Below are 12,127 nucleotides of genomic sequence, written 5' to 3'. Positions count from 1 at the left end.
GGGAGGAGGAGCAGGAGCGCAGTGGCGGTGTTGGAGGCCTTTTGCCTGCAGAGAGAGAGGGGGAGGGAGGGAGGGAGGAGGAGCGCAGCGGCGGTGCTGGTCGATCCTGTTCCACTGGATCCGGATCGTCAGGAAAAGCGGATGCGGCCACTGTCGATGTATGCAGTTCAGCGCCCCTGTCAAACGGAGATTGGTAGGGATGACATGGAGAGGGACTTCGCTGGCAGGCCCTGACTCGCACCATCTACCTACCCAGCAGCCTAGGATCCCCACCATCATGGGCAGAGCCTCCTCCGAGGGACACCAAGTGGGGATGAGGTAAGGCCAAGGAAGAACACATCGGGATGGCCAAAGAGGTAAATGGTTTAGTACTGCCTGTGATTTTTGTGTGGAAATCAGTGTCTGCAGTTTCTTTAGTCCATGGGATTGGTGAGTGTGTTGTGCTCAGTTTGTTATCTTAGGAATTAGTTACTTTGGGCAAATAGGGAAAGCATCAGACTTAAATCTTTTACTGCTGCGACGATGAAAATCAGAGAAATATAGCAGGTCGTGTTTGTGCTCCATGCGATTTGTGACTAAGTTGTGTTTAGAATCCTGACTTGATGAAACCGTGGCTACTTTACTTGCATTGGGGCCATAAGGACAGCATCTGCCGTGACAGAACTCCTTTGGCTGTCGGAGGAAATTTCAATAAATATGGTCATAGGTAGATTGACTGTAATAGATGATTCCAGTGATTAGTGGCTTGTGCTGGATTAGAAGGTATTATCTTAATATCCAACATCTCCATTTTACTATTATGGTTCAGTACATGATTACTTACAATAGCTTTACAGGGGACTATCAGTCCCTAGAACTTTGTTTCTTAAAAGTTATGTGCAATTCTTTTCTACCAATATTTTGTCCATATAATTTCCTATAAATCAGTAAATTGTTTCATTTTGATTTAAATTGTTTCATATTGACCTGTTACCATATTAAGCAGTCATCCATACTGGCCGTGCATTTTCTACATGAGTAGCTTGTGATTATTTGTGCTCCATGGTCATGCTAATTGTGTAGATGAAGGATTGCTTGGCTGTTCGTGGCGGCCGTCGCCGGCTGGTTGATCGTCCTCACAGCTGGTGTCCATCGAGGTCGTTGACTCCTCTGTCCGCCTTTGTTGCTCCCGCTGGTCTGATCGGCCTCACAACATGTATCATATTGCAGTTTAGAAACGTAACTACATAAGGTACTCCGTGAACATTGGTACACCTTTATTTTTCTGCTAAATTGTTCCGGATCACATAATGCACACCATGAGCACTCAGGCGAAGTTATTGTGTGCCAGGTTCACCTATTTCTTATTGTTTCCATACTTACATGCATGCCAGAGTCTCCATCCACAAAGTTATAGTTTTATTGTGCAATTAAATGTGTTTGATCGTGGATGGCATTTCTATGTACTTCATAATGTTTAGTATGTTTGAACGAACCCGATCACATTTAATTTGTCTTAGCATATTGCTTTACTCATAAGATTATCTCTCCTTCCTAATGAGCTAATGGTGAAAGGGAGAATCTTTTTCTGAAATGAAGCATTATTCAGGGTAGAGAACGTACGGAGGTGCATCCTTTTGAATTTGAGAATATTTACAATTCACCCACTTGCAGCTATGGCCTTGACCTAGCAGTGAAAAGGGTTTGATGCCCTCGCCAACAGAGGTGGTCGCGACAGTGTGCCTGAGTGTACACATCACCATCCTGGTGGATGAGAAGCAGGCGTACAATAGCAGGAGGATAATTCACTCAGGACAAGATCGGTTACTTAAATTGTTCATCAACATGGTCTTGCAAGTCGTTGAATCATGTTCCGTCACCTCTGCTTACTGTCACTCTTAAGGCAAGAGGACCTTTTCTAAATGTATTCCAGTATTGTTGAGCCTCTTCTATTTTTTACTTTTGGCATGAACAGGGATTCGTTCTGAATACTATTACGTAAGTACATGTTTGTACTTAGCATGGAGCCATAGACTCATTTGCCATCTGCGCTTGCTGTTTCATATGGTTTTATCAATAGTAAAGCTTTTGGAATTACAATCATAGTGGTTTACTTGGTGGCCAGTGTTCCTCAAGCTATACGAGATTTGGTTAAGACATGGGGATCCTTTTTTTTTCACTCATGACGATAAGTATTTATATCTGGAATTCAAGTTTGAGCCACATGTATATGGTTTGGTAGTACTTTGTAAGAAAGAGGTCATACTATTTTGTGGGATGAGCGCTTTAAGGAGGGTTTACTAGGACCACAAGAAAGCTTATCGTGGGTTCGTCGATAACAATGAAACAACTAGCAAGGCTGGGTCAACATTGGAGGCGAATAACGATGGTGAGAGACGTGTAAAGTTATATTCCGTGGCAACGCACGGGCACTCAGCTAGTAACTTCTAGGGTCCGAATAGGGTCAAGCCGAACTATGGACCTTTTACGTGTAGAGTGCCCCCGAAGCCACCGAAGGGATTTTGAGTATATCTCCTTATGGGGTAGTCGATGGGGGCGTAGCTGCTAATCGAGCTCAGGTTTATCTAAGCTGCCACACTGAGGTGTGCGCCGGACACGTTTAGCTGTGTCAGTGGTCATAACGACTGATGGGCTGCTCGGCTTGAATAGGCTGTTTTGTGCTTCAACTTCTAGAGCCGCCGTATATTCTTCTGTACGAAGAGAGCGCTCTGTATTTCCGCTGACCGTGATGATGCCATGTGGTCTAGGCATTTTGAGTTTTAGGTAAGCATAATGCGGGACTGCATTAAAATGGACGAAGGTCGTTCTTCCGAGTAGTGCATGATATCCACTTCGGAACGGAGCAATGTCGAAGATTAGTTCTTCGCTTCGAAAGTTGTCGGGGGAGCCGAATACAACATCCAATGTTATAGAGCGTGTCTATCCCCATCTTGCGGGATAACTCCTTTAAAGGTAGTGTTGCTTGGCTTGAATCTTGACGGGTCTATCCCCATCTTGCGGACAATGTCCTGATATATCAGATTGAGACTACTATCGCGGTCCATGAGGACTTGAGTGAGGTGGTATCCGTCGATTATTGGGTCGAGCACTAGGGCAGCCGAACCCCAGTGACGGATACTAGTGGGATGATCCCTGCGATCAAAGCTGATCGGGCAGGCCAACCATGGGTTGAATTTGGGGGCGACGGGCTCAACGGCATAGACATCTCGGAGTGCCTGTTGCGCTCCCATTTTGGGATATGAGTGACATAGATCATGTTCACTGTTTTGATCTCCGGTGGAAATTTCTTCTGTCCCCCCGTGTTTGGCTGGCGAGGTTCATCCTCGACTTTGCTCTGCGGTCCCTTCCCTTTGTGTTCGGCGTTGAGTTTGCCGGCCTGCTTGAAGACCCAACATTCTATGTTGGTATGATTGGCTGGTTTATCGGGAGTGCCATGGATCTGGCAGGGCCTGTCTAGAATTTTATCCAGGTTCGATGGACTATCCTTGTTGGTTTTGAATGGCTTCTTCCGTTGAACAGGACTGGAGCCCCTGAATCTGGTGTTAACCACTGTATTTTCTAGGCTTTCTTTGTTGTTCCGACGTTTCTTTTGTTGAATTGTGGTTTTCCATTGCCATCCCTGACTTCGGATGTGCCGGGGTCGCTGGTCCTACTATGGGCTAAACAGCTGTCTTTGCCCGCGCAAAAGCGGGTCATGAGTGTGGTTAAGGCGGCCATAGTCCTTGGTTTTTCTTGGCCGAGGTGTCTGGCTAGCCATTCGTCCCGGACACCATGTTTGAAGGCCGCTAAGGCTTCGGCGTCCGGACAGTCGACGATTCGGTTCTTCTTAGTGAGAAACCGGTTCCAAAGCTTACGGGCTGATTCTCCGGGTTGTTGAATTATGTGACTTAGATCATCTGCATCTGGGGGCCGGACATAGGTCCCTTGGAAATTGGCCCGAAAATCATCCTCAAGTTCTTCTCGGCTTCCTATGGAGTTTTCAGGTAGGCTTTTTAGCCAGTGCCGAGCTGGTCCTTTTAGCTTGAGGGGTAAATATTTGATGGCGTGGAGATCATCTCCGCGAGCCATCTGGATGTGAAGAATAAAGTCTTATATCCAAACCGTAGGGTCCATTGTTCCATCATACGCCTCGATGTTTACGGGTTTGAACCCTTATGGAAAATCATGTTCCACCACCTCATCGGTGAAGCATAGGGGGTGTGAGTTACCCCTGTATCTGCCTGTGTCATGGATTGGGTCCGACGGTTGTAGTGTTCGGTATTGGTTCCAAGCTGGTAAATGGCCGGCGTATTTTGTTTGGTAATCGTGGTCCCGTGTAGGAGCACGCTCCCTGGATCCGTAGATGGACCTGGTTTTGCCAGCCCTTTTATCCAGGTCCTCACGTAGATCGTGTTTCTGGTCCTGGGCCGCGACCTTCCTTCCCTTGTGGGGAGGTGGTGCGGGCTTGTGTATGGCATTGCTAGCCGCTCTATCTCGACCATGAGTGGTCGGTTTGGCCTGTAAGCCGTATTGTTTTTCGGCAGTATAGGCACGATAACCTCGTCGTCGAATTCGGGCAGCAGCTTACGTTTAGGATAGCTCTTTGTCTGGCGATTACCGCCGTATTTTTCCTCACCATCTAGCACTTCGTTCCATTTGTCGTTGAGTGTATCCTGTGAAGCTTTAAGCCACTGCTTCTGCTTCTTCAGGCTCCTTACAGTGGTGATAAGCCTTTGGTGGAGGCATTCTTGTTCTAATAGTTCTTCTGGGATGACGAACTCGTCGTCGCCCAGGCTGATCTCCTCTTCAGAGACAGGTTGGTAATTGCTATCTTCGGTTTCGCCGTGGTCGGACAACATCTCCGGACTGTTTTCGCCGTCCTCTCGCACGCCCTGCTCCAACGCTGGGTCTGCGGGGTCCTCGGCTTGGTTCAGATTATCATCAGCGTCCGTGACAATGTTGCTGTTTTTCTTTTTGTCGGATGGAGGTCGGCGCTTGGGACGCTGACGCTTGGGAGGTTCATCGACAGGCATGTTGTTATCGCCGTCGTCCTCATTCTCCTTTGGTGTGTCCATCATGTATATATCGTATGACGATGTAGCTGTCCACTGCCCTAAAGGTGGTGGTTTTTGTGCCTGCTCCTCTCCGGCATCATCGTCGATACCGTCGATGTCCTCGAAGCCGTAATCGAGCGTTTTGGTTAAGTCCTCGACAGTGGCAATGAAGTGGGTGGTGGGTGGGACGCAAAATTCTTCGTCGTCCGCTTCCCACTCGAGCCAGACATAGTTCAGCCGAGAATTCCCCAATAAGGAGAGGGACTTTAATGAGCTTAACACGTCGCCAAAAGGCGAGTGCTGGAAGATGTCTGCGGAGCTGAACTCCAAGACCGGTGCCCAACCAGGTTTGATGGGCACGGTTGCACGCGGTCCGGAACCCATGGCCGGAGACGAGTCTGAGGTTCCGGTAACACCAGCCCAGCTCGAAATTGAGTCTGTGTGCGGCTCGGGCGCCGCTGAGTCTGCGGCATCCGTTGTGGGGTTAAGTTTCCCGTCTTTGGCGACGCGGTCTGCTCCGGCTTTAAGGCCAGGGCGGTCACATGTGCTATCTCCTGCGTGTGGCCCGATGACAGATCTAGGTCATGTTCATCGCAGTGGCCGGGGACAGCCATCATGGGCTCGAACCAGTTGAAGATCAAGTCTCCGCGGATATCAACCACAAAATTAAGGCTCCCAAATCTGACCTGACGGCCAGGGGCGTAGCTATCGATCTGCTCTAGATGGCCAAGTGAGTTGGCCCGCAGTGCAAAGACGCCGAATGCAAAGATCTGTCCGGGGAGAAAGATCTCTCCCTGGACTGCATTGTTGTAGATGATTGATGGAGCCATCAAGCCTTCTAGTGACGACGCAGTGGAACTCTCAATGAAAGCACCAATGTCGGTGTCAAAACTGACGGATCTCGGGTAGGGGGTCCCGAACTGTGCGTCTAAGGCTAATGGTAACAGGAGGCGGGGGACGCAATGTTTACCCAGGTTTGGGCCCTCTCTATGGAGGTAATGCCCTACTTCCTGCTTGATTGATCTTGATGAATATGGGTATTACAAGAGTTGATCTACCACAAGATCGTGATGGCTAACCCTGGAAGTCTAGCCTATGAGGTTATGATAGTTGTGGCTTAAACCCTAGAAGTCTAAACCCTCCGGTTTATATAGACACGGGGCTAGGGTTGTACAAAGTCGGTTGCAGAGAAAGGAATCTACATATCCGAATCGCCAAGCTTGCCTTCCATGCAAAAGAGAGTCCCATCCGGACACGGGACGAAGTATTCTATCTTGTATCTTCATAGTCCAACTGCCTGGCCAAAGTATATAGTCCGGCTATCCGAGGACCCCTTAGTCCTGGACTCCCTCAGGGAGGAGGTGCAGCGTTCACTCTATCGCCTTCGGCGAGGGAGGCAATCCACTAGCGGCTACGGTATTCTCTTTCACCCAGCGCCTGTGCGGGAGAGCCACCGACCCCTTCTTCCTCACTGTCGTACGTAGGGTGAGCAGATCCGGCCTCCCGCCGCATGCCTTGCCACATCCCGATGACCTTAAGGTATAAGTTTCTTTGAAACCGTCGTTGCTCTAGCTGCATGTGGATCTTTTTTGATCTGTAATCGAATCTAGGTCTTGGTTCAAAGAGGAAAGAAGGGTGCGGTGGGGTGGAGCATGAATCTAGGATGTGGTTCAATGAGGAAAGGAGGGACGAAAAGTAGTATAGACTGGCTATTCAGCCACTTTGTTGGTCGAAAAGGGAAAAAGGGGGTAAACCAGTACACACATCTGTAAGGAACAGATCTCTTTGTTGAAAAGGGAAAGAAACTGGGCGGTCGGGTAGTTTGTGCAGGACTAGATTTGCTGCCCTCACATAGGAAAAAGGTTCAAAGAGAACAAATATGGGACCAACGCAGATATGCTGGTTGGCTACATACTCTGCATCACCCATTTATACGTGTGGACGCACATGGTGTTAGCATGTCCCATACAACTATTTTGCTGTTGTTAATCTAAGAATGCCGCCAGAAAATTGAAGCAATACCACTGTTAAAAGTAAATTACTCCCTCCATCCCAAAATTCTTGTCTTACATTTGTTTAGATACGGATGTATCTAACACTAAAATGTAACTAGATACATCCGTATTTAGACAAATTTAAGACAAGAATATTGGGACGACGGGAGTACATTTTTTATCGAATGTTGTTTTAACAGAATGTCTCTCTTAATATGAATCAATGCAACCGTTTTAGAAATGCTACGATCCTACTTTGTTTTCCATCAAGATAAGTTAGATGCTTCTTTCTGTCATCGTTTGTTTCATCCTCCTTTATCAACAAGTAATTGTTTCCTTTTTTGCCTCTGTTAAGACAGGGGTATCTATATAACTTGTTGCTATTGCGACATTTTGCTTGGGTACGCGAAACACTTTGCTTGATTTCAGTGCAACTGCACAAAACGAGATTGGATGTCCTATTCATGTTGTTAGATTCGTATTTTATGTTGGTCGTCTCATGAAAGGTCAGTACAGGCCTTCATCCACATGATTGTGCAATGTGCTTTGAGATGTTGTGCTACTTGTATTGGTACTATTTTAAATAAATGTTGAATTGAAGCTATTGTATTGTTGTCTTTTCCCATTAAGTAGTGAACAAAAATGGGACCAACCCAGACATGATGCTTGTTGCTTTGTTACAACAAACTCTGCATCACCCCCTTTATAAGTATATGGAAGCACATATTGTTATTGCGCCCACTCTCCCCTGGAACTATTTATGCTTTTCATTAATCTAATGCCGCTGGTAAAATTAAGCAATGCCACTCTCAGAATTAACTACTGAATCTTATTTCAAAACTGCAACACTTGTTAGGGATTGGCGGGATCACCATTTTTGTGGCCGCATGTTTCATCCTCCTTTATTAGCCAATAATTGATTTCTTTTTTGCCTCTGTTTGAACAGGGATATCTATTCAACTTGTTGCTATTGTGACATTTTGCTTTGCTATGCGAAATACTTATGTTTTAAGAGTGTTTTGTGCAGTTCAACTTGAATGTCACACCGGCGACTTTGCTTAATTTTGGTGGAACTGCACAAAGGAGATCGGATTTTCATATATGTGTAGGGATTTCGTTCAAATCCTCCTCCTGAGCTGTTTCATATCTTGGTCAAGAATGGTCAGTACCGACTTTCATCCACATGATGGTGAATTGTGCTTTGAGATGTTGTGCTACTTGTATTGGTACTGTTTTGGATAAATGTTGAACTGAATCTATTAAACTGTTGTCTTTTACCATTAAGTGAGCAAAAATTGTTCCAACCCAGACATGATGCTTGTTTCTTTGTTACAACAAAACTCTGCATCACCCCCTTTATAAGTAGATGGAAGCACATGCTGTTGTTGCGCCCACTCTCCCCTGGAACTGTTTATGCTTTTTGTTAATCTAATGCCGCTGGTAAAATTAAGCAATGTCAGTCTCAAAATTAATTAACTACTGAATCTTAGTTCAAAACTGCAACACTTGTTAATTAGGGATTGGCGGGATTACCATTTTTGTGGCCGCATGTTTCATCCTCCTTTAATGGCCAATAATTGATTCCTTTTTTGCCTCTGTTAAAACGAACCAGTCACATTGTTTTAGGAATGGTACTATCCTACTTTGTAGTTCTTTCTACATGTTTAATCAAGGTATTGTTAAGATAATGTCTCTGTTAAAATGAATCAGTCACATTGTTTTAGGAATGGTACTTTTCTGCTTTGTCGTTCTATATACATGTTGAAACAAGGCGTTGATAAGATAATGTCTCAGTCAATATGAATGAATCACACCGATGGAGAATTGCTACTCTCCTACTTTGTTTCCCATTAAGATAAGGTAGATCAGTAGATGCTTTTATTTTGGGAGTACAAGTCATCAACCGTTATTTCTCAGTAATTGTTTCCCTTATACCTATTGTTGCTTACAAGGATATCAAAATTAGAGCTCAGTTTTATTCCGACTTTGATTTTAGTTGAACTGCACAAAAGGAGCCAATGTGTCCAAGGCAAACTGCTGCATTACTGGGTCCAGTTGGTCGTTCCACTTTGCAGAAAGAAGCAGTCACTATTTGTGCTACATTACAGAAGGAATGACTGAGAAGCTTTACAAAGTGTTAGTGACGCTGGTGACATGACTAGTCTACAGAGAGCATAGGCAAATCTACAACACGTGGAGTGCACTGGGCAAAAAGTGCCCAAACAAGTACAAGAAGCCATGACAGGGCTCGACGATCATAGGCATTACATACTTTGAATGGGAAAAGCTTGTCAAAGTTTAATCATTGATGCTAGCAAGAAGACATTAGTTTAATATATTGGAATTGGAAAATCTTGTCAAAATTTGCTCATTGATGTTAGTCAGAAGACATGCATTTGATATTTTTGAGTGGGACGCCCTTTGCTGTGAGCAGCGTCAATCGTTTTTTCCTATTCCTGTGTTCAGTTTAGAAGTAAATAGTTACTCTACTGAGATATTCCCGTGTTAAGAGTTTGTACTGAATATTGTCTATGTAATGCCAGGCCTTGTGTTTGATTACAAAGTTGAGCTTGGAATGTCGTGGCATGCAGCATCACAAGCTGTTCACCGTGCCTCCTGAGAATAATGCTTCGTATCGTTTTGCATGTCGATCTAATGCCGGTGGTTTGCTTGTTAAGAAGATCAGCCTCTTCTGTTGTTTTCGTGCTTAAGAAGTTCATCATCTTATGTTTCATTCATAGCCTATACGACAAGTCGGGTAGGTTAGACGTGAAACCATATGATCTTCGGACCAACTCATTATCTTAGGCCGCGATTGGATCGTCGTTTTCCAACCAAAACCGCTTGTAAATAAAAGCAGATGGTCTCGCGCGAAGCGCTTTGTTGGTCGATTTCCACTAGTAAAATATACACTAGTCTCTCAAATTACACGCGTAACCCGATGGTTTTACTTACAGACCTCGGGCCCTCGGTTTCATTACGCCAGTATTTTACGCGTTGTTTCCGACGACGAGTAAGTTACACTTGCATCTTAATACAGGTGTGAAATAAACCAGAGCTCCCAAGCGCGGCCTTACCATTTCATGTCGTCTCAGTCTCTCGAAGGTGCTCATAGGTGCCCTACGATCCTGGCTTCCTGAATGAGTAGTGGGCGCTGTATCAGACCATCCGTAGGGCCCGCGAGGCCTTCTCTGTCTTCCTTCGAGTTGTTGCGCTTGCCGTGGCACCGAGCATTGTTAACATGGTCAACAAACATGAGGGTTCAGGAGATGACTTTATTTTGACTGGATGACAGTAGGGACCCACTAAGGCCATAGCCATACGTACGCAAGTGCCTCCTTATTATGTACAACTATATTTTTTTGCTTCATCCTGGTTTCCTGACATCACGGTCCCACACCATTATCAACCTATGTAGTCAATATAAACGAGAGAATTTCACAAGGTGCGGCCGACAGCTAGGACCAAGCAGCTCGAGCAGTATTTGTGTTTTTGAGGCGTGAGCATTGCAGAGTTTTTCTTGGCAATGTTTTCGTCGTTGTTCAGAGGAGAGCAGGGAATTAACTGGGCGGGCTGTGGCCCATCTAGCCCAGGCCAGATATCCAGCCCAGATATTAACTTTTTTTCAAGATGAAAATGGATAGCCCAACTATACGTCTTTTTGAGGAATACCCAGGCAAGGTCAACTTGTTATTCTCCGCCCCGCTGGGTTGCAAATCTTTCCTAGGAGGGATGCATTAGGCTTAACAGGAAAATGGGCTTTAAAAATAATAAGTGGGATGTAATTATTAAAACTGGGCAGTAACAATAAAAAACTGCACCAAACACGAAATTAGTTTATAAAATATTATTTATGGATTTTGAAAATCTTAATTTTTAATTGTTGCATGCGCTATGTTTCGTTGGATTTTTACATAATACAAATTTATATTCAATCTGACTAGAAATTTCAGGATAAAAATATTTTGGATCCCATCAAAATCTGGGATATTTTATTGAATTCTGTCTTGAACGTTGGTTGAAATTATTAATCGTTATCCTAGCTAGAAAATGGGTTGTACGTTTAACAAACTGTAAATGGGCAGTACTTTCTTACAAATCGCAAATGGGCTATAAGTTCTCTGCCACACACTTGTGGGCCTACTAAGTTGACGCGTCCCCTAAAAAAGAATTTGACGCGTATGCAAGGCTTTGTCAACTTATTATAGTCAACACACAATTCTAGCAGCAGTGGCCGTTGGATGTCTATCCAACGGATGTCGTGCTTCTTCTTCAATCTCGGATATTCTAGCTTCGGCCGCCCAAAAAATGATTCCTCCCCCTGACATCTGGGGCACACCTTTTCGGAGGCTGACCTGTGGGCCTACTAAGTTGGCGCGTACCAAGGGCTTTGTCAACTTAGTCAATATAAACGATTCTAGCTGCATTGACCGTACGATGTCCATCCAATGACCGTAGTGCTTCTTCAACCTCTGGTCTTCTTGCTCCAGCCGCCCAAAGGAGCGCCGGTCGTGCCGCCTGCTCCTGCCTCCCGTGGCCGGTTGTGCTGCCGTGGAGGCCTCACCGCCCCCTACTACTCGCACCGTTGGACAGGCCATCCCTCCACTCACCCACACCCTCGGTTATTCTGCGGCGACGACAGCCTCACACCGCAGCCGAACCAGTGAACCCTCATACTCCTCTCTGCGTGGGCATCCACTGCCGCGTCTTCCCCGGCTCCATGTCGTCCCCTTCCCAGGCCTCACCGTCGTCCACCGCCATGGTGCTCTCGATGCAGCATGGTCAATGTGGTCAACGACCGACTTCCATCGGAAGACTACTGTACGTGTAGAGGCTGAGAGCTGGGCGCATGGTAGACGCAAGGAAGTGCCTCCTTGTTACGTGCAAAATAATTGTTCATCCACCTGACAGCAGGGACCCACCGGACGGTCCACCGTATTTCGTGAAAAAAATGTTTCCCCCTGACTGTTGGGACCCACTGGACGGGCCACCATATTTCGTGAAAAAACGTACCCCCCTCTATCAGCTCAGACCCACCGGAAGTGCCTCCTTATTACGCACAAAAAAATGAATACTCCCCCTGCTAGGTGGGACCCTCCT

Source organism: Triticum dicoccoides, chromosome 2B (genome assembly GCF_002162155.2).
Source record: "Triticum dicoccoides isolate Atlit2015 ecotype Zavitan chromosome 2B, WEW_v2.0, whole genome shotgun sequence".
NCBI lineage: Eukaryota > Viridiplantae > Streptophyta > Magnoliopsida > Poales > Poaceae > Triticum > Triticum dicoccoides.
Note: the sequence above shows the minus strand (reverse complement) of the source record.